Source organism: Pecten maximus, chromosome 3 (assembly GCF_902652985.1).
Source record: "Pecten maximus chromosome 3, xPecMax1.1, whole genome shotgun sequence".
NCBI lineage: Eukaryota > Metazoa > Mollusca > Bivalvia > Pectinida > Pectinidae > Pecten > Pecten maximus.
In genome coordinates, this window is record NC_047017.1 from 24,784,599 (window position 1) to 24,803,656 (window position 19,058).

Here is a 19,058-nt window from a genome sequence, read left to right on the forward strand (position 1 = left end):
GTTTGCCTGTCAGGTTACATTAACAAGACATTGCATGCACAAGTACCATTAAATTGATATAGTTCTTATCTTACTAACTATATCAGTGAATAATTGTATAATTAATAACTCAATATCTACTCCTTAGTAAGTACTTCGCAACCTATGAATAAGGATTGTGCAATTACTGTTCTAGGTTGTGTGGAGGGGATGGTGGTGGTTATCTGTTGTTAATCCGAGTATGGAGGCTGCCAAGAACAATAATGACGCTTCAGCTGTAGCGATTGACCAATCAGCGGCCTTCTCGCTCTGGCCCCTACTCTGGACTTCTTGACCAGGACCCTAAACTGACCAGGCCCCTATCAGCTGTACTGCATATCGTGTACTTAACCTGTATACATACTATGTACATATATGTTTATGGCTAACGTGTGTTGTGATCAATACTGTACTGACTAAGGTATAGTAGGGTAATCCTAGTGTAATGCTAATGGTGATTTGTCAACATAAACTTGGTTTATCTACATAAACCTTAATTTATTTTTTTGACAAATCACTAGAACATAAATGTACGTTATATACAACATGTTTATTAACATCAAACATCACATCATAATACAGTTACAAGTTATTATACAAAAAGAATAACCAATTATTTTGGCACAAGGGGCAAACTCAGTTCTAATCCCACTTATATGTATCTTAGCTAGCCTCATTTCTCATGTCATGTTAAAATTTGATACGACAAGTACAATATGGGCGAGTCATGACGTCATGGTTAAGAGGAATAAGGTTGCACTGCAGAGGGTAAATCAATGGTTCTCAACTCGGTGTAGGCAAATGTTTGTATGTCTAGACCATATATGATAGTCTGGCTACTCGAGTATATGGTGCTAGGCCCGCAAGAGCCGGAAGAGAATTCTTGAATCTATACCCCTCAACTCGGTGTAGGCTACACGTGTTGCTACAAGAGCCGGAAGAGGGGTATGCCCACGAATGAAATAGATGGGTTAGTCACGCCATCCTCAACTCGGTGTAGCGGTGCTATCAAGAGCCGGAAGAGGAGGAGGACTGAAGTTACATCCTCAACTGGGTGTAACGTGATCGCTACAAGAGCCGGAAGAGGATCAGATATATACAAGATTGGACTTGAAACAGCAATAGGTTAAATAACACTTAATTCGAATATTGAAATTTTGGGGAATTTAAGTATTAATTGTTTGTATATTCCCCCTGAACGAACAATCAATACTTAGGAAAGCCAATGCATAGAAAAACCGCTAAACAAATTCACAGTTGCACTAGAACCTAAACTCCGAGTTTGCCCATCCTAACTTAGTTAGTCATACATTGTGGTACATTTTTAATATATTTTCATGTATAATATGTTTGCCTGTCAGGTTACATTAACAAGACATTGCATGCACAAGTACCATTAAATTGATATAGTTCTTATCTTACTAACTATATCAGTGAATAATTGTATAATTAATAACTCAATATCTACTCCTTAGTAAGTACTTCGCAACCTATGAATAAGGATTGTGCAGTTACTGTTCTAGGTTGTGTGGAGGGGATGGTGGTGGTTATCTGTTGTTAATCCGAGTATGGAGGCTGCCAAGAACAATAATGACGCTTCAGCTGTAGCGATTGACCAATCAGCGGCCTTCTCGCTCTGGCCCCTACTCTGGACTTCTTGACCAGGACCCTAAACTGACCAGGCCCCTATCAGCTGTACTGCATATCGTGTACTTAACCTGTATACATACTATGTACATATATGTTTATGGCTAACGTGTGTTGTGATCAATACTGTACTGACTAAGGTATAGTAGGGTAATCCTAGTGTAATGCTAATGGTGATTTGTCAACATAAACTTGGTTTATCTACATAAACCTTAATTTATTTTTTTGACAAATCACTAGAACATAAATGTACGTTATATACAACATGTTTATTAACATCAAACATCACATCATAATACAGTTACAAGTTATTATACAAAAAGAATAACCAATTATTTTGGCACAAGGGGCAAACTCAGTTCTAATCCCACTTATATGTATCTTAGCTAGCCTCATTTCTCATGTCATGTTAAAATTTGATACGACAAGTACAATATGGGCGAGTCATGACGTCATGGTTAAGAGGAATAAGGTTGCACTGCAGAGGGTAAATCAATGGTTCTCAACTCGGTGTAGGCAAATGTTTGTATGTCTAGACCATATATGATAGTCTGGCTACTCGAGTATATGGTGCTAGGCCCGCAAGAGCCGGAAGAGAATTCTTGAATCTATACCCCTCAACTCGGTGTAGGCTACACGTGTTGCTACAAGAGCCGGAAGAGGGGTATGCCCACGAATGAAATAGATGGGTTAGTCACGCCATCCTCAACTCGGTGTAGCGGTGCTATCAAGAGCCGGAAGAGGAGGAGGACTGAAGTTACATCCTCAACTGGGTGTAACGTGATCGCTACAAGAGCCGGAAGAGGATCAGATATATACAAGATTGGACTTGAAACAGCAATAGGTTAAATAACACTTAATTCGAATATTGAAATTTTGGGGAATTTAAGTATTAATTGTTTGTATATTCCCCCTGAACGAACAATCAATACTTAGGAAAGCCAATGCATAGAAAAACCGCTAAACAAATTCACAGTTGCACTAGAACCTAAACTCCGAGTTTGCCCATCCTAACTTAGTTAGTCATACATTGTGGTACATTTTTAATATATTTTCATGTATAATATGTTTGCCTGTCAGGTTACATTAACAAGACATTGCATGCACAAGTACCATTAAATTGATATAGTTCTTATCTTACTAACTATATCAGTGAATAATTGTATAATTAATAACTCAATATCTACTGCTTAGTAAGTACTTCGCAACCTATGAATAAGGATTGTGCAGTTACTGTTCTAGGTTGTGTGGAGGGGATGGTGGTGGTTATCTGTTGTTAATCCGAGTATGGAGGCTGCCAAGAACAATAATGACGCTTCAGCTGTAGCGATTGACCAATCAGCGGCCTTCTCGCTCTGGCCCCTACTCTGGACTTCTTGACCAGGACCCTAAACTGACCAGGCCCCTATCAGCTGTACTGCATATCGTGTACTTAACCTGTATACATACTATGTACATATATGTTTATGGCTAACGTGTGTTGTGATCAATACTGTACTGACTAAGGTATAGTAAGGTAATCCTAGTGTAATGATAATGGTGATTTGTCAACATCAACTTGGTTTATCTACATAAACCTTAATTTATTTTTTGACAAATCACTAGAACATAAATGTACGTTATATGCAACATGCTTATTAACATCAAACATCACATCATAATACAGTTACAAGTTATTATACAAAAAGAATAACCAATTATTTTGGCACAAGGGGCAAACTCAGTTCTAATCCCACTTATATGTATCTTAGCTAGCCTCATTTCTCTTAACAAGTGTCATGTTAAAATTTGATACGACAAGTACAATATGGGCGAGTCATGACGTCATGGTTAAGAGGAATAAGGTTGCACTGCAGAGGGTAAATTCAATGGTTCTCAACTCGGTGTAGGCAAATGTTTGTATGTCTAGACCATATATGGTAGTCTGGCTACTCGAGTATATGGTGCTAGGCCCGCAAGAGCCGCAAGAGAATTCTTGAATCTATTCCCCTCAACTCGGTGTAGGCTACACGTGTTGCTACAAGAGCCGGAAGAGGGGTATGCCCACGAATGAAATAGATGGGTTAGTCACGCCATCCTCAACTCGATGTAGCGGTGCTATCAAGAGCCGGAAGAGGAGGAGGACTGAAGTTACGTCCTCGACTCGGTGTAACGTGATCGCTACAAGAGCCGGAAGAGGATCAGATATATACAAGATTGGACTTGAAACAGCAATAGGTTAAATAACACTTAATTCGAATATTGAAATTTTGGGGAATTTTAAGTATAATTGTTTGTATATTCCCCCTGAACGAACAATCAATACTTAGGAAAGCCAAAAAAACTTAGGTGAATTACTTGTAGGAAGAACCTGAGTTGCCCCAAAATAGAGTATGGTATATATATATAGTAAATATAATATGGTTTGAACAAAAGTGGACATATATAGTAGACGTGTTTGATTAATAGCGAGTTCGAGTTAGAATTTTTCATGTGTGCCATGAGCTGAAGTCTGATTGGTACCGGGACCAAAAATTATTTTCACGATTCTACGCGTACACACAAAGACCTCTGGGCTGCTCTAATAGTGTCCATGGATGTTCTGAAATACCCACAGTAGGCATCTGACGACCACCTACCAAGTGTCTTAATCATATGGTCCTCCATGTGAACTGAGGAGGCTGATGTCGCAGCGCCTATCCGGAACGAATGTCCATTGAAAGAACTGGAATCGATATTAACGCATTCCAGAACATGTTTTAGCATAGCTATGAACATAGGTCGGGTAAGAACTTGTCCTTCATTATTCACGAATAAGGTCTGAAGGCAAAGGCTTTTTAGTCATTCTATCATCCATATATTTACGACATATCTTATATGGACATACCGGGTGGTTGCTACTGAACAATCTTATGACAACTCCATGACGGAACGGGTCGGTTTTAGACCTCTTCAGTGTTAACAGGGCGCAGTCCTTAACTATCACTAAGTCTTTGATACACAAGTGGATAGACGGATCGAAACAACCCGACACAGTAAACTCTCCACAACGTAAAAATCCGAAGAAAGCTACAGTACATACTGTTTCTAACATAAGGTCATGAACACTAATACTCAAGTAGTTCCATATTTTCTCGAGAATGTGAAAGGTTATTGGGTGTCTTGGTTTAGTCGTCTTAACCTGTAGTCGCTTAACCCCGTTAAGAATGTTGTGAAGACGAGGCATCTCCTGTGAATATGGGTATGGGATGTTTTTCTCCAGGTACATGAATCTAACACCGCAGATGTAGAGTTTTATAGTGGCGTATGAAATGTTGCTACTGAAACAGTATGCCACAAATTGAATCAGGTAACTCTCGGAAACTGGTAAGTTTGGCAGGTAAACAGTAGCGATCAGACCGGAGAAAAGCAAGAACTGGATGTATTTATCAAACCCTGTGCTGTACGATTGCCTGGTGCTAGGAGCTGAGGATGCTGACCACAGTTCTTTAATTACAGGCTCGAATTCCATAGAACGGCAGCTGGTGGTGGAACCTGACATGGCCATCTCGCTGCGTTGGGTACCAGTTGTCGGAACCTGGTCATCTGTAATCGAGATAAAGAGTCAGCTATATCATTTAGGTGGCCAGGGACATGTTGTGATAATACATAGAAATTGTATGATGCCGCACATAGGGTGAGGCTACGCACTAGTGGCATAATGTAGGGAGATTTCGATCTGCCTTCATGAAGTATCCCTACTGTTGCTAGGTTATCACACATGAAAACTATGCGTTGTCCGACCAACAGATGCCCCCAGATCATAGCCGCGACAACTATTGGGTACAATTCTTTGAAAGCTATCGACAGTTAACTATTTTCTGCGTGGGGATTATACAAGTCTAGCGGCCATGGTTCCGCGAACCACTGTCCCTGGTAAAAGCCCCCATAACCGATTGTACCGGAAGCGTCAGTGTAGAGACGCAAATCATCTGAAGTAATAGTCTTAGAGTTGTAGAACACTGACACGCCATTCAAGTTAGTTAAGAAGTATAGCCACATTTTGATGTCCTCTCTACATTCGTTGTTCAATTTCACATGATGGTGTAATCCCTTGACTGTGGTTGACAATGTTATGAGATGGGAAACAAACGATCTTCCCTGCAGTACCACTCGACTGGCAAAGTTTAAGTGGCCTAGGAGTTGCAGTAGTTCTCTCTTGGTACATGAGTGTCTATGCTGAAAGGATTTCAAGAGCTCACTTATCCTAACTAGTTTGTCCATAGGTAGTCTGGCTTCCATTTTATCAGAATCCAGCACGATGCCTAGATATTCCATGATGGTGGACGGACCACATGTTTTATGTTTCGCCATAGGAATCCCTAGTCTGTTAAAGATGAGATGTAGTCCTGTCCCCACAGCCGCTTGGGTGCTAGAACGTGATGAAGTCGTCCAACAGGTGCAATATGTGCTTGATGTGGTATCTATTTTGGGCTATCCAACATACAGCTTGGGACAAAGTGTCAAATATTTTAGGGCTTGATCTGCAGCCGAATGCAAGCTTGTTGTAGAAATAGTAACTTTCTCTCCATTTAACACAAAACATATGCCACTGTGAAGGCAAGATGGGTATGATTTTGAAAGCGTCAGATATGTCCGTTTTACACATAGTAGTACCATTACCGAGTTCGAGTAATTTTTTGATGGCATCATACACACTAACATAGGTGAGAGAGCATGACTCTTTATTAATTAGTTCGTTCACACTTGGATGTTCTTCATCTTCATGCGGCGCGGACAGATCTACTATTAAGCGTGGTTTTCCAGAATATTTCCCAAAAGAAACCCCTATTGGGCTAACTCTATATTGTTGAAAAGGTAGTTGTACATATGGTCCTTGTAGAAAACCTTTATCTACCTCACTCTTGATTAGTTTATCAGTTATATCAGGTTGTGTTATCGCTGATTGGAGGTTCTTACATTCCTTGATCGGCAGGCAAGTCTTAGAGATAAGTGTATCAAACCCTTTCGATAATCCTTCACATAGGTAATGTACAAAATTGTCATCGGGGTGCAAATGTAATTCCTCCCGGAGTCTGCCGACATTCAATGGGGTATTCACGAATCCGTCCTCTCTCTGTATCCCTGATTGTCATTGATTGTTTTGGTGTGAACTTGATCCTGATTTACTTGGCCTTTGGTTTTGTCCTTGTCCATTTGAAGCGGTTTTACAAATGTCAGCTCCATGGTTGGTGGATTTACATGTATGGCATGCATGGTAAAAATTGCAACTCTCCCCTCGGAAACATTTCCCAGCGTTGAAGTTATTGCAGACTTCCCTGCCATTGACCTTGGTTTTCATTCGACCGTACTTATCGATGTCTTTACCCTGGTTATTGGGGTTCTGTCGTCCATTTCCATACTGGAGCTGTTTTTTGTGTCTCTGCTGAGGACAGAAGGCTGTGCTGTGTGATGTTAGGTTACAGAGGTTGCAGGGATTTACCTTTGATTCCCTACTATCATAGCCAGAAGCCCGTTGTCCTTAAGGGACTAATCAACTTTGGCTATCCTGTCCTTATAAGCTGCAGCGGCCTTGGCAGAAAACTGGCAATGATAATAATAAAATTTCCCCCGTACACATTGGCTATTTCGATGATATTGGCTTCGTATCTGTCGAGTTCGATTCTGCTGTGTGGGGCCTTCTTGCAAATTGTTCTCTTATATTTTCCAAATGCTGTCACAAACTCGCTTATGGTAAGGGATTTGGTCAGCCTGGGGTCTTCCACTTCGTTAATATTGATATTAATGGTGGAACCATCCCTGTCCTCAGTATCGCGAGTTTCGTATTTTGGCATGAGCAAATGGGCTAGGTTGATGTCGTCCCCTTCCCAGATCTTTTTCTTTAATTTCTCGGAAATTATATCTATGTGGGATATAGCCTCGGAAGGAACACCGAATTCAGAAATAGGAAGACGGTACCCACCTGTAGGAGAATGAAGTTCCCCGGGCGTAGTAAGGTTAACTTGTTATTCTGCAACTCTCGTACTAACCCCAGGACCACTGGTACTTCCTATTATCCCTCTAACGGTCTGTTGTAGTCCTTCCACAGTCTGCTGCATGGTCTGCATAGCCGTTAGAATAGTCTGTATGGTTTGATTTATGGACGCGGCCATGTTGGATGAAGTCACTGGAGGCTGACGCGTAGGGATATCGTGATCCGGCGCACCTCTGTCTGGGACGCTGGTTGCGGGATCCGCTACAGAATGTAGTCCGTCCGTTGGTTGGATACTACCGTGATTGTACGATGTCTCTGAAGGAGCCTGTTGATCCGTATCGCCTGAACTGTTATCTGTGCTAATGCTTGGAATATTATCCATGTTAGCGGGCGCAGAGGCATGGCCATTTGTTCGAGTCGAGCTTACGAGGCTCCTACTTCTACTCCGATCTCTCCTTATATTTTCGAGATATATACTTTTCATCACAGATTTCGCAATGTTAGTAGGCATGGACATTCCCATGTCGGAAAGTTTTTCTCTTAGCTGCGAATTGGTCCAATTGGCAGGATTTAAAGTATCCCATGGCTCCTTACGTGTAGATGACCTCCCCCTTGAGCGACGGGAAGCCATTACGAAAACACTGCAGCGAAGTTGTGTATATGTCACTGATGGCACGTAACAAATCACCTCTTTCCCGGGTATTATAGAATCACAAAATCAGTAGAAATGTTCAGGAAAAGTCCACGTAGATAATGGTGATAAATAGTAAATGTAATTGTTTAGAACGTAACACTTAGGTATTGTTGAAAGAGAGAAATTATCTGTTGTTCATCCGAGTACGGAGGCTGCCAAGAACAATAATGACGCTTCAGCTGTAGCGATTGACCAATCAGCGGCCTTCTCGCTCTGGCCCCTACTCTGGACTTCTTGACCAGGACCCTAAACTGACCAGGCCCCTATCAGCTGTACTGCATATCGTGTACTTAACCTGTATACATACTATGTACATATATGTTTATGGCTAACGTGTGTTGTGATCAATACTGTACTGACTAAGGTATGGTAGGGTAATCCTTGTGTAATGCTAATGGTGATTTGTCAACATAAACTTGGTTTATCTACAGAAACCTTAACATAATATCGATTTATTTAAGTTTTTGCTATATTTTCGCATTTTACGTTGGACAATATCTATCAAATTCCTATCATGTACGTAAGCATGGCTTCAACGCCAGGTTGGGTTTTTGTTGTTTTTTTTTTCTTTTTTATTTGGTTTCGGTTTTTTTTTTCTCTTTAAATATGTTTTGAGAAAAAAATCTATAACTCTAGCCTTTCAAGGTAAAATGATCAAATTTAGACGTGTTGATAAGTACCATCTCGGAGCAGATAAAAGAGTAATTTAGAGTAAGTGATAAAAATTATGACATTTGGGTCATAAGTCGCACCTACCACCATGTGTGAACATGTTCTGAACGCTAGATCAACAAGCAAGATTACCAAGGGGTGAAACAATATCCGCCCGTCACATGTCAAAATAAATGCATTTTGTGAATCAATTGGCTAAAAAAATATTGAAAAGCAAGATCAATTATCTAATCAAAATACCATTGAGAAAGTAAAAATCGTGCCATATCAATGTCTTTAAAATTGAAAAAAAAAAAAAAAATTAAAGCATGTAAGGGCATAATTTTGTTAGAAATAGTTTGATAAAAATGCTATCCAGGAAAACACCATTCAGATGATGGTCATTAAGCCTACAAATGTTTAAAGATATCTGTTATATGCTATGGAATCAGATCTCCAAACAAAAATCAAAAACTGAAATAAACAAACGGCTTTAACCCTTACATAGACAAATCAGCTATAGATTAACAAAAATGCCGTACAAGAAAAAGAAAAAACAAAAACAAAAACAGAAATTGACATTATAAGAAAAAAGCTTACTAAGTTTCAAGAGAACCGTATAGGCAATATGTATTTTTCCTTTTGCGAAAATAGTCGAATCAAAATGTCTGTAAAACACAATTACATCATGTTTATGACACCCACTAAGTTTAAAAGAGATCGGCAGTATCTGCGTGTAACGTAGAGGTCTAGATTGTGAAGATCCATTGTGGGTGACGTCATACCATCATATCCCCGTCAAATATTCACGGCTGTATTAAAATGTTAAAGACATTTCTCAAAAGAGTGCAATCCACTGCCAGAAGATATCTATAATGAATTTTGTGCAATGAAATAAAAATAGCAGCGAATGATTTGGGGTATTCTTTACCGGATGGTAAGGATTACACAAAAGAAAACTCAAATTGAAAAAAAAAAAGATCTTTGTGTTTTGTTGTCTTCTATCGGTGTTGGCTTGACAATGGGTACAGTATTTTCATCTCGCTATCTACAGGGTGAACATCGTTCCTCTTGCTCGACGAACTGAATCTCCCTACCTGTATGTTGAAAATGTCAGTTATCTGACTCGACAATTTGAAGGTCCTCTGGCTCGATTAATTGAATCTCCCAATCTGAAGGTTGAACGCCGGTCCTCTGGCTTGACTAATTGAATCTCCCTATCTGAAGGTTGAACGCCGGTCGTCTGGCTCGACTAATTGAATCTCCCAATCTGAAGGTTGAACGCCGGTCGTCTGGCTCGACTAATTGAATCTCCCAATCTGAAGGTTGAACGCCGGTCCTCTGGCTCGACTAATTGAATCTCCCAATCTGAAGGTTGAACGCCGGTCCTCTGGCTTGACTAATTGAATCTCCCTATCTGAAGGTTGAACGCCGGTCCTTTTATTAACTTTGAGTCTTCTGTCTCAATTCAATTCAATTTATTTCCAGATGTTACATAGCATATAGGATTCTAAGATACGTATATATCATATAACAATTCATGCATACAAAACGGCGGAGAACTAATTCTGACTATTACTGAACCACACAAAAAAAATATGAAATACAGGTGGCATGTCTTTAGTATGCTAATTACACTATGACTTTGTTGGCATCATATACATATCTTGCTAACTTACGAATTTTGCCAATATTATTAACACAGTGATTGGATAAGCTTATATATTGACGGTTTGTGCCAGTAAAATGGTTTGATGTATTTTTTCCTTAAATCATGAAAACTTTTGCATACTAGAATAAAATGATGCTCATCTTTAATATCTTGTCTACATTTAGTACAAAATCTTTGTTCTCTTGGTAAGTGGACATATCTACCTGTCTCGATAGCTAAGTTATGAGCAGACAGACGTAATTTCGATAAACATGATCTATATTTTACAGGTACATGTATATACTTTGTCTAATAAAACTACAAAGTATTATGATGAACTAGATATTTATAAAGTACACTTTTAGACGAGGTATCAAGTAAACCTCTTAGGTATTATTGATGCTGATAAAAAATTCTTTGTTTTATCAGTAGAACTACTTTTTTATAATCATACGTATAATGGTGTACCCATACATCACCAAAGCCAGGAGAAGAAAGGCAATGTTTAACATAGATAGCCCAGTTAAAACAATTACCAGTATCATTATTACATAAAAATGAGTTAGCTGTGTTCAAAATACAATTGTTCGTGTTCAGTAGTTTGAACCAATATTCAATCATTCTGCATTTTCTAATACATTCCAATGGATATCGACCAAGTTCAAAACACACCATGGCATTGTAGGTAGTTTTTTTTAACTTTAAGATTGATTTTTTTTTACAAAACAAATGTCCATCGCCTTCGAAGATCCCAAACTTCGCAAGCGTAATTCATTATACTACAAATATATATATCAAACAGATGTAATAATGTTGTACAATTAAAACTCATATCAGAACAACTGTTAAGGAGAGCAAACATAGCCTTCCGGCCTTGATCAGCTAATTGTTTCTGCATATCATTGAATTTATTACTATACTTGAGCTTAACTCCTAAATAACTGAAAAAAAAATCTACAATTTCTACTACATTACCATTATATGTCCAAGTTTCATGATCTTTTAATCGACCCCCATTTCAAAAGACTACGATATTTGTTTTTTTTCTGTATGAACAGCTAATTTCCACTTGTTTGAATAATCATATAGACTATCCAAAAGACTTTGAAAACCTTCCACCGATTCAGAAAACATGACAAGATCATATGCGTACATAAGGAGGAATAAGCTTATTCACCGAAATCATAGGCTTTAGCACCACTCTCTACGAAAGAAGTTTCAAAATCGGTTACGAAAAGTGAAAACAAAAGAGGCGATAGAATTTCCCCTTGCATTAATCCGAAACCCGAATTGAGCATCTGTTAAAATTTCATATTTCGTACGAACGTCTTCGATACGTTAATTAAGAACAGAAGTGAAAAGTTTACAAAGACAACTTATCAAACTAATTCTCCGAAAGTTATTTGGATCGTTACAAGCTCCTTTTTTATGAACAGGAATAATTATTGCAGATGCCCAATTAGTGGGAAAACAACCAGCTTCAAATATATTGTTATGTACCAAACGACATGTTCGTTCTCAAAAATTGAATTGAAGAGATTAGTTAAAGATAGATTAAAGGATCAATTTATACAGAAATGGTTTGATGATATTACTAATTCATCAAAAGGACAAACACATTCTATATTTAAAACTCAATTTGGACAAGAAAAGTATTTATTAAATTTTAATGAAAAAGATAGAATAATTATGTGCAAATTTAGAACTTCAAATATTAATTTACCTATAGAATCAGGAAGATGGCTTGGTATACCCCGTAATGAAAGAATCTGTAATTTGTGTCAATCTGATATTGGAAATGAATTTCATTATTTATTTAAATGTGAATATGAATATGTGAAATTGTTGAGAGAAAAAGATATACCAAAATACTACTACACCTATCCGAATTATGACAAAATGAAAGGAATGTTTCAAATATCTAATGTTAAAACTTATTTGAAAATTTGTAGATTTGTTGAAAAGTTAAGTAAATTAATTGCAAAGTAATATTTACTCCTTTACCAAACCATGCTCCTCAATTGTACTTGTACCATTACTTATATTGTTATGTACTTATATTATACATGTATACATTTTCATGAATCTCATATATGTAAATCTCAGTACGCCATGTTGTAATATTATATAACATGTATGACCTCTTGTTACACACGTCAGTGTGTCAGAGTGAACCAATAAAACCTTGAAACAACAAGTTAAACAACGACAACAACATAGGCAGAATCAATCCTCTGCAATAGAAATAAATACGTCTCGCTATTAGAGCAGATTTGTTTCCTGTTACATTCTCGCTGTATTTTTAAATCTCTTTCAACTCAGCAACCTTCAGTTTGTTTAAATCTTCCGTGTTGTTCAACTTAAAATTCAAAGCCGACATTGTTGACAAACACTGTAGGCGGTAGGCCTAGGCCTACCTATAGCTAGTGTTTCTCAGCAGGCTGAGCTTCGTTTTCAGAAACATTCAAGGGAAATGACTCTAAATTGTAGTCGGTTGCGGTGATTGTGAAAGGGGTCTATTAGATCTAATCAGTTGTTCAAGCGATTCGTAATCTATTTTTAGAAACACCCATTTAACTAACTTTTTTTACTGGTTCTTTTATCGGGACGCACGTGACAATAATATAGATAGATATCTATATATTGATAAACAGCGAAGATAAATGAATGTTTAAAAAATACCAATACATGTATAAGATTACGATATATAATGCAGCAGGATAATACCTGCCGTGGACACACGATTTCGACAGAGGAGGTGTATTAAACTAAGATAACACTAATTGAAAATGTTGAAAACGTTACATATTTTCTCTTTCAAAATCACGTTGATTTGAAGATATATTTCCAATCTCGTCAATTTTGATAAACTTTGGATGCAACTGGAAGTTGCAAATAGCACCGAGTCTGAACACAAATTTGACGCAATTTGAAGATATATTTCAATTCCCGCCGAGCATTTCACTCAAATCTACGTTATCTTTTCTTTTAAATCACATTCATTTTCTTAATGGGACGTAACACCGACTAGGCCTACAACCAATGTAAGTTTGGAAATGTGTATTATACTATATAGAGCAAGAGAGATAACTCTTTATTTCTTACACGTTTTGTGATGTATGTATCAAATTTCACAGCACATAATCATGAACGAAAGATGGCAGACGCAGTTCTATATCGTTTTGATTAAATTGATTTTAGATCAAATGAAATTTTCCATTGTGCATGGAGATGTAATTCTCAAAAATTGAACTTTATCAATATTGCAGAAACCAGAAAAAAGGGGAGGTATGATAAGAAGGAATTGATTTAGGTCAGAAGTATGGAAGTCAAGAAAATGAAAATGGGTGTGGACAAATTTATTTTATAATATCGGAGGTGCTGCTTTTCGTCACTTCGCCACACACTCAATTCTCTACACTGACAGATCGAAAGAAGGGATAATAACAGGCTGCTCTGACTAGTTTACCATCTCCAAATCCATTTGACTTTCAGACAGTGCTTCCGTTTTCTCTGTAGATGCGTCTACAACTGATATACATGTAGTCCTTGACCAAATTGACAAACACAATATCAGAAGAGCAGTGATATGCTCAGATTCACTGTCTATTCTTCTAAGTATGAAATATATACTGATCCAAAACCTTATCCCCCCGGATCCACCAAATTTCTGAGTTATCAGCTAAGCCTTCTCTGGATACCGGAACATTTTGGTATCTAAGGAAATGAGAGAGTCGCCACAGCAGCCTTGAATGCTCTAACCAAGCATCCTACAACAATGGATGACACTGTCACATACAGACATCAAATCGTCAATTCAATCTGGTAAAGCACCATTAGCAGCAGCGATGGTCTCTAGAAAGAAACTATTCATGCACGCCCTGCAAATCATAAACGTGGCAGAGAGCAAGTGGTCCTCACCCGACTTGCTTTTAACACGGGAAGACCCCCCCCCCCCCCCCCCCCCCCCCCCCCCCTTGTGTCTCCCCGTTTACCATTGCATATTTTATGATCGAATGTTCGGATTTCAAATTTATTTGTGACAAATACTTCCATGTTACAGATAGGAGAACTGTATTTTTGACTCTTTGAAAAAGAGCGATCTTTTTAAGAAATACAACTCCGTGTTATTTTTCTCACTTCATTCGACCTATTCCAATTCCCCATCTGTTTTCTTTTTTATATTTTATCTGCATTACTTTAACAACCATTGTATATATGTGTACATAGAGGCCGTGACCACGTGATTTTAACTTCAACAGTTTAAAAATTCAATACACTGCAACCGTTTAAAAAAAACATATACCCCAAGTCAATATTATTTGGCTCTTAATGACCACAGCTGTCGACAAGCGGTTCAAATCAATCAATCAATCAATCAATCAATCAATCAATCAATCAATCGATCGATCGATCGATCGATCGATCAATCAATCAATTAATCGATCGAGCGATCAATCAATCAATCAATTAATCAGATTTCAATATCGAAGTTCGTGGTTATATGTATTATCCAAATATTCTAATGAATATTGCATTATAACTATTAGTGTGATATTATATTAACAATGTTTACAGAATAGATAAAGGAAGTTTCACATCATAACACTTGTACATGGCACATGTACATGTACTTATTTAAGGGAGGTAATCAAATTGAGCTTAATTATGTTATTGCAGTTCCTATTAAAATGTATTATGTCTTAAAGTGATTACTGGCAGAGGCATTTCAGGTATGACGAGAATCTAACAACTACGTGACATTTTACCCTCAACAAATTATCTACATTTACATAGCGTTTGGGATATTAAATACTAGATATAAAACATACATATAATTTAAGGATCCCTCGCGGGCCCTTCAAATGTTTATAGAAAGTATAGAAACAAGTGCGTATTTACTGATTATTCAAATCTGTCGATTTAGTGATGTACACAAAGTTCCATGTATTGTTGGATTGTAGGATTTATAGTTCAACATCCTTCCTGTCAGACGGTTTAATGTGCTCAATTGGTTAATTCTAAACCGGAAAGGACGAATTTGTACGCACCCTGAGGGTATCACTGATCACACCCATCCATCAATCTATCGCGTGCGCCTGTTCCGAGTCGGGGTATCCGGGAACCGTCCGGTTATAACAGCAGTTAGGAGGTATGTAGCGTGTGTATAAGGTTCATATTCCTTTACGGAAGTTTACTTATTGAAAATGAATCGACGACAAAAAGTGTTCAAACTGTTCATTATCACGGAACTACAAATTGTATTTTAAACAGTGATTTATTGGGATTATAATTGTTACCGAACAGTAAGTATATAGCCATGTATATTATAGCGTATATTGTATGTATGTGTTGATATTTACCAAACATTTATAACATATTTCCCAAAATGCCACAATATAAGGGATTAACGTATCTGTTCTGATGGGGAAAATCATTGTCAAAGGTACTATATCATTATTTATTTTGTGTGCTTATCACATCTCCTCAAAACAATTTATAAACACACGCTCCTGGTGATATTTACTGAGGAAAACAAACTAGCACTAACATCTACACAAACTAGCACTAACATCTACACAAACTAGCACTAACATCAGCACAAACTAGCACTAATACATTGTATCTACACAAACTAGCACTAACATCCACACAAACTAGTACTAACATCTACACAAACTAGTACTAACATCTACACAAACTATCACTAACATCTACACAAACTAGTACTAACATCTACACAAACTAGTACTAACATCTACACGGTGAAACTAGCACTAACATCTACACAAACTATCACTAACATCTACACAAACTAGCACTAACATCTATACACAAACTAGTACTAACATCTACACAAACCAGCACTAACATCCACACAAACTATCACTAATATCTACACAAACTAGCACTAACATCTACACAAACTAGTACTCACATCCACACAAACTATCACTAACATCCACACAAACTAGCACTAACATCCACACAAACTAGCACTAACATCTACACAAACTAGTACTAACATCTACACAAACTAGTACTAACATCTACACAAACTAGTACTAACAACTACACAAACTAGTACTAACATCTACACAAACTAGTACTAACATCTACACAAACTAGTACTAACATCTACACAAACTAGCACTAACATCTACACAAACTAGTACTAACATCTACACAAACTAGTACTTGTAACATCTACACAAACTATCACTAACATCTACACAAACTAGTACTAACATCTACACAAACTAGTACTAACATCCACACAAACTAGTACTAACATCTACACAAACTGGTACTAACATCTACACAAACTAGTACTAACATCTACACAAACTAGTACTCACATCCACACAAACTATCACTAACATCCACACAAACTAGCACTAACATCCACACAAACTAGCACTAACATCTACACAAACTAGTACTAACATCTACACAAACTAGTACTAACATCTACACAAACTAGTACTAACAACTACACAAACTAGTACTAACATCCACACAAACTAGTACTAACATCTACACAAACTAGTGCTAACATCTACACAAACTAGCACTAACATCTACACGGTGAAACTAGCACTAACATCTACACAAACTATCACTAACATCTACACAAACTAGCACTAACATCTGCACAAACTAGCACTAACATCTACACAAACTAGCACTAACATCTACAAAACTAGTACTAACATCTACACAAACTAGCACTAACATCTACACAAATTAGTACTAACATCTACACAAACTAGCACTAACATCTACACAAACTATCACTAACATATACACAAACTATCACTAACATATACACAAACTAGCACTAACATCCACACAAACTAGCACTAACATCTACAAAACTAGCACTAACATATACACAAACTAGTACTAACATCTACACAAACTATCACTAACATCTACACAAACTACTAACATCTACACAAACTAGTACTAACATCTACACAAACTAGTACTGACATCTACACAAACTAGTACTAACATCTACACAAACTAACGTTGAACCTACACACACTTACGTTGAAACTACACACACTAACACTATAAAATTGAACTAAAAAGTTTTAAATCTTTAGTGTAAGGAGATAAAATAAAACTTCTGGGTCTGGAGCTGCAACAGGTGTCGGTATGTACACATGTAAAACACACACGTTCATATATATTAGACCAGGGGAATGTCTTACCTGCCTGCTTAAATTTATTATTGCCATACCAACATTACGTAAGGTAGGACGCCTAATATCTTACAACAATCACATAAGGAAGCATTGTGTGCTCATAAAATCGTGAATGGGTGACATCATTTGAATCATTCAATACATTCTTCAAGGTTACTGTAATAAGCTCGGCTGTTATCAAAGTCTCGAATTCGTCTTCGTACTACATGTATATGTAACCATCATTAAAATTATGAAATTGGAGTACTGTTCTCTCGTTTCACTAATGATACTGAACTGGCTTGCCATTTATATGTAAATTACACTTTATCACTAGAACGCCCCTCCTATGAGTTGCGAGTTCGAAATCTACTTGGGGCAGTTGCCAGGTAGTGACCGTAGGTCGGTGGTTTTTCTCCGGGTACTCAGGCTTTCCTCCACCTCCAAAACCTGACACGTCCTTAAATGACCCTGGCTGTAAGAGTGTTGTTAATAAGACGTTAAACAAAATGAACCAAACCGAACCTATCGTTTTATAACCAGGTATTATTATAAACCAATCGGGGCCCTCTATACATACATAGCATCTTTTCACAAACATTACGAGCAACATTAGACAGAATCTAGTCCAGATTTGTTAATTATTGTGCAAATCTCAACTACGTAATAAAAGGTGTTCCATCCCCCTCCCCTCCAAAACGTCACCAGCCCATTACCTTATCCAAGACTGTCCGAGACTCAGCTGATGGTGACACAACAGCGATTGTATGTGTACAGTATAAATAAAGTTTCAAGGAAAAAAAACTTCTAAAATTTCTTATTTGTAAACCTCTACTTTGTGGGCTTAGAATGCACTAGACCGCACCACAGAGCGTATACATTTCATTTTTTTCGGGGAAGGACCCCCGACCCCCCCCCCCCCCCCCCCCCCCCCCCCACACACACACATATTGGGAGGGGAGGGATCCCACTCCCACTCCCAAACCCACCCACCGACCACTTATGCCTATCCCCCTTTCTCAAAATACTGTATCCATCTTTGCATCTATAATAATGATGGACTAAAATTTTTAACAAACAAACATAATGTATACCTTTTACATTATTATTTGATAGTACATTGTTATAATGTAGACACATTGCCAAATGATAACAGAGACCTAGGCCTATGATAGAAAGTTATAGTAGAAAGGTATGTACGTCTCTGAAGACAATATGGAATATTGGAATATACATTGTTTTTTCAAATTA

General features: G+C 37.6%; 1 protein-coding gene across 11 annotated transcripts in view; it reads left to right on the forward strand.

Annotated features, from left to right (window-relative positions):
• LOC117323675 overlaps window positions 1–19,058 on the forward strand; it is a 105,578-nt gene that overhangs the window by 40,843 nt on the left and 45,677 nt on the right. For 5 of the 11 annotated variants that reach the window (XM_033879048.1, XM_033879041.1, XM_033879043.1 and 2 more), the window contains exon 1: window positions 15,773–15,920. The exons of 1 other annotated variant lie outside the window; for it this stretch is intronic. The gene's annotated coding sequence lies outside the window, so the exon portion shown is untranslated. Of the gene's footprint in view, window positions 1–15,533; window positions 15,921–19,058 lie in introns of those variants that run through there. 5 more of the 11 variants (XM_033879046.1, XM_033879047.1, XM_033879036.1 and 2 more) reach the window with 2 other exon arrangements.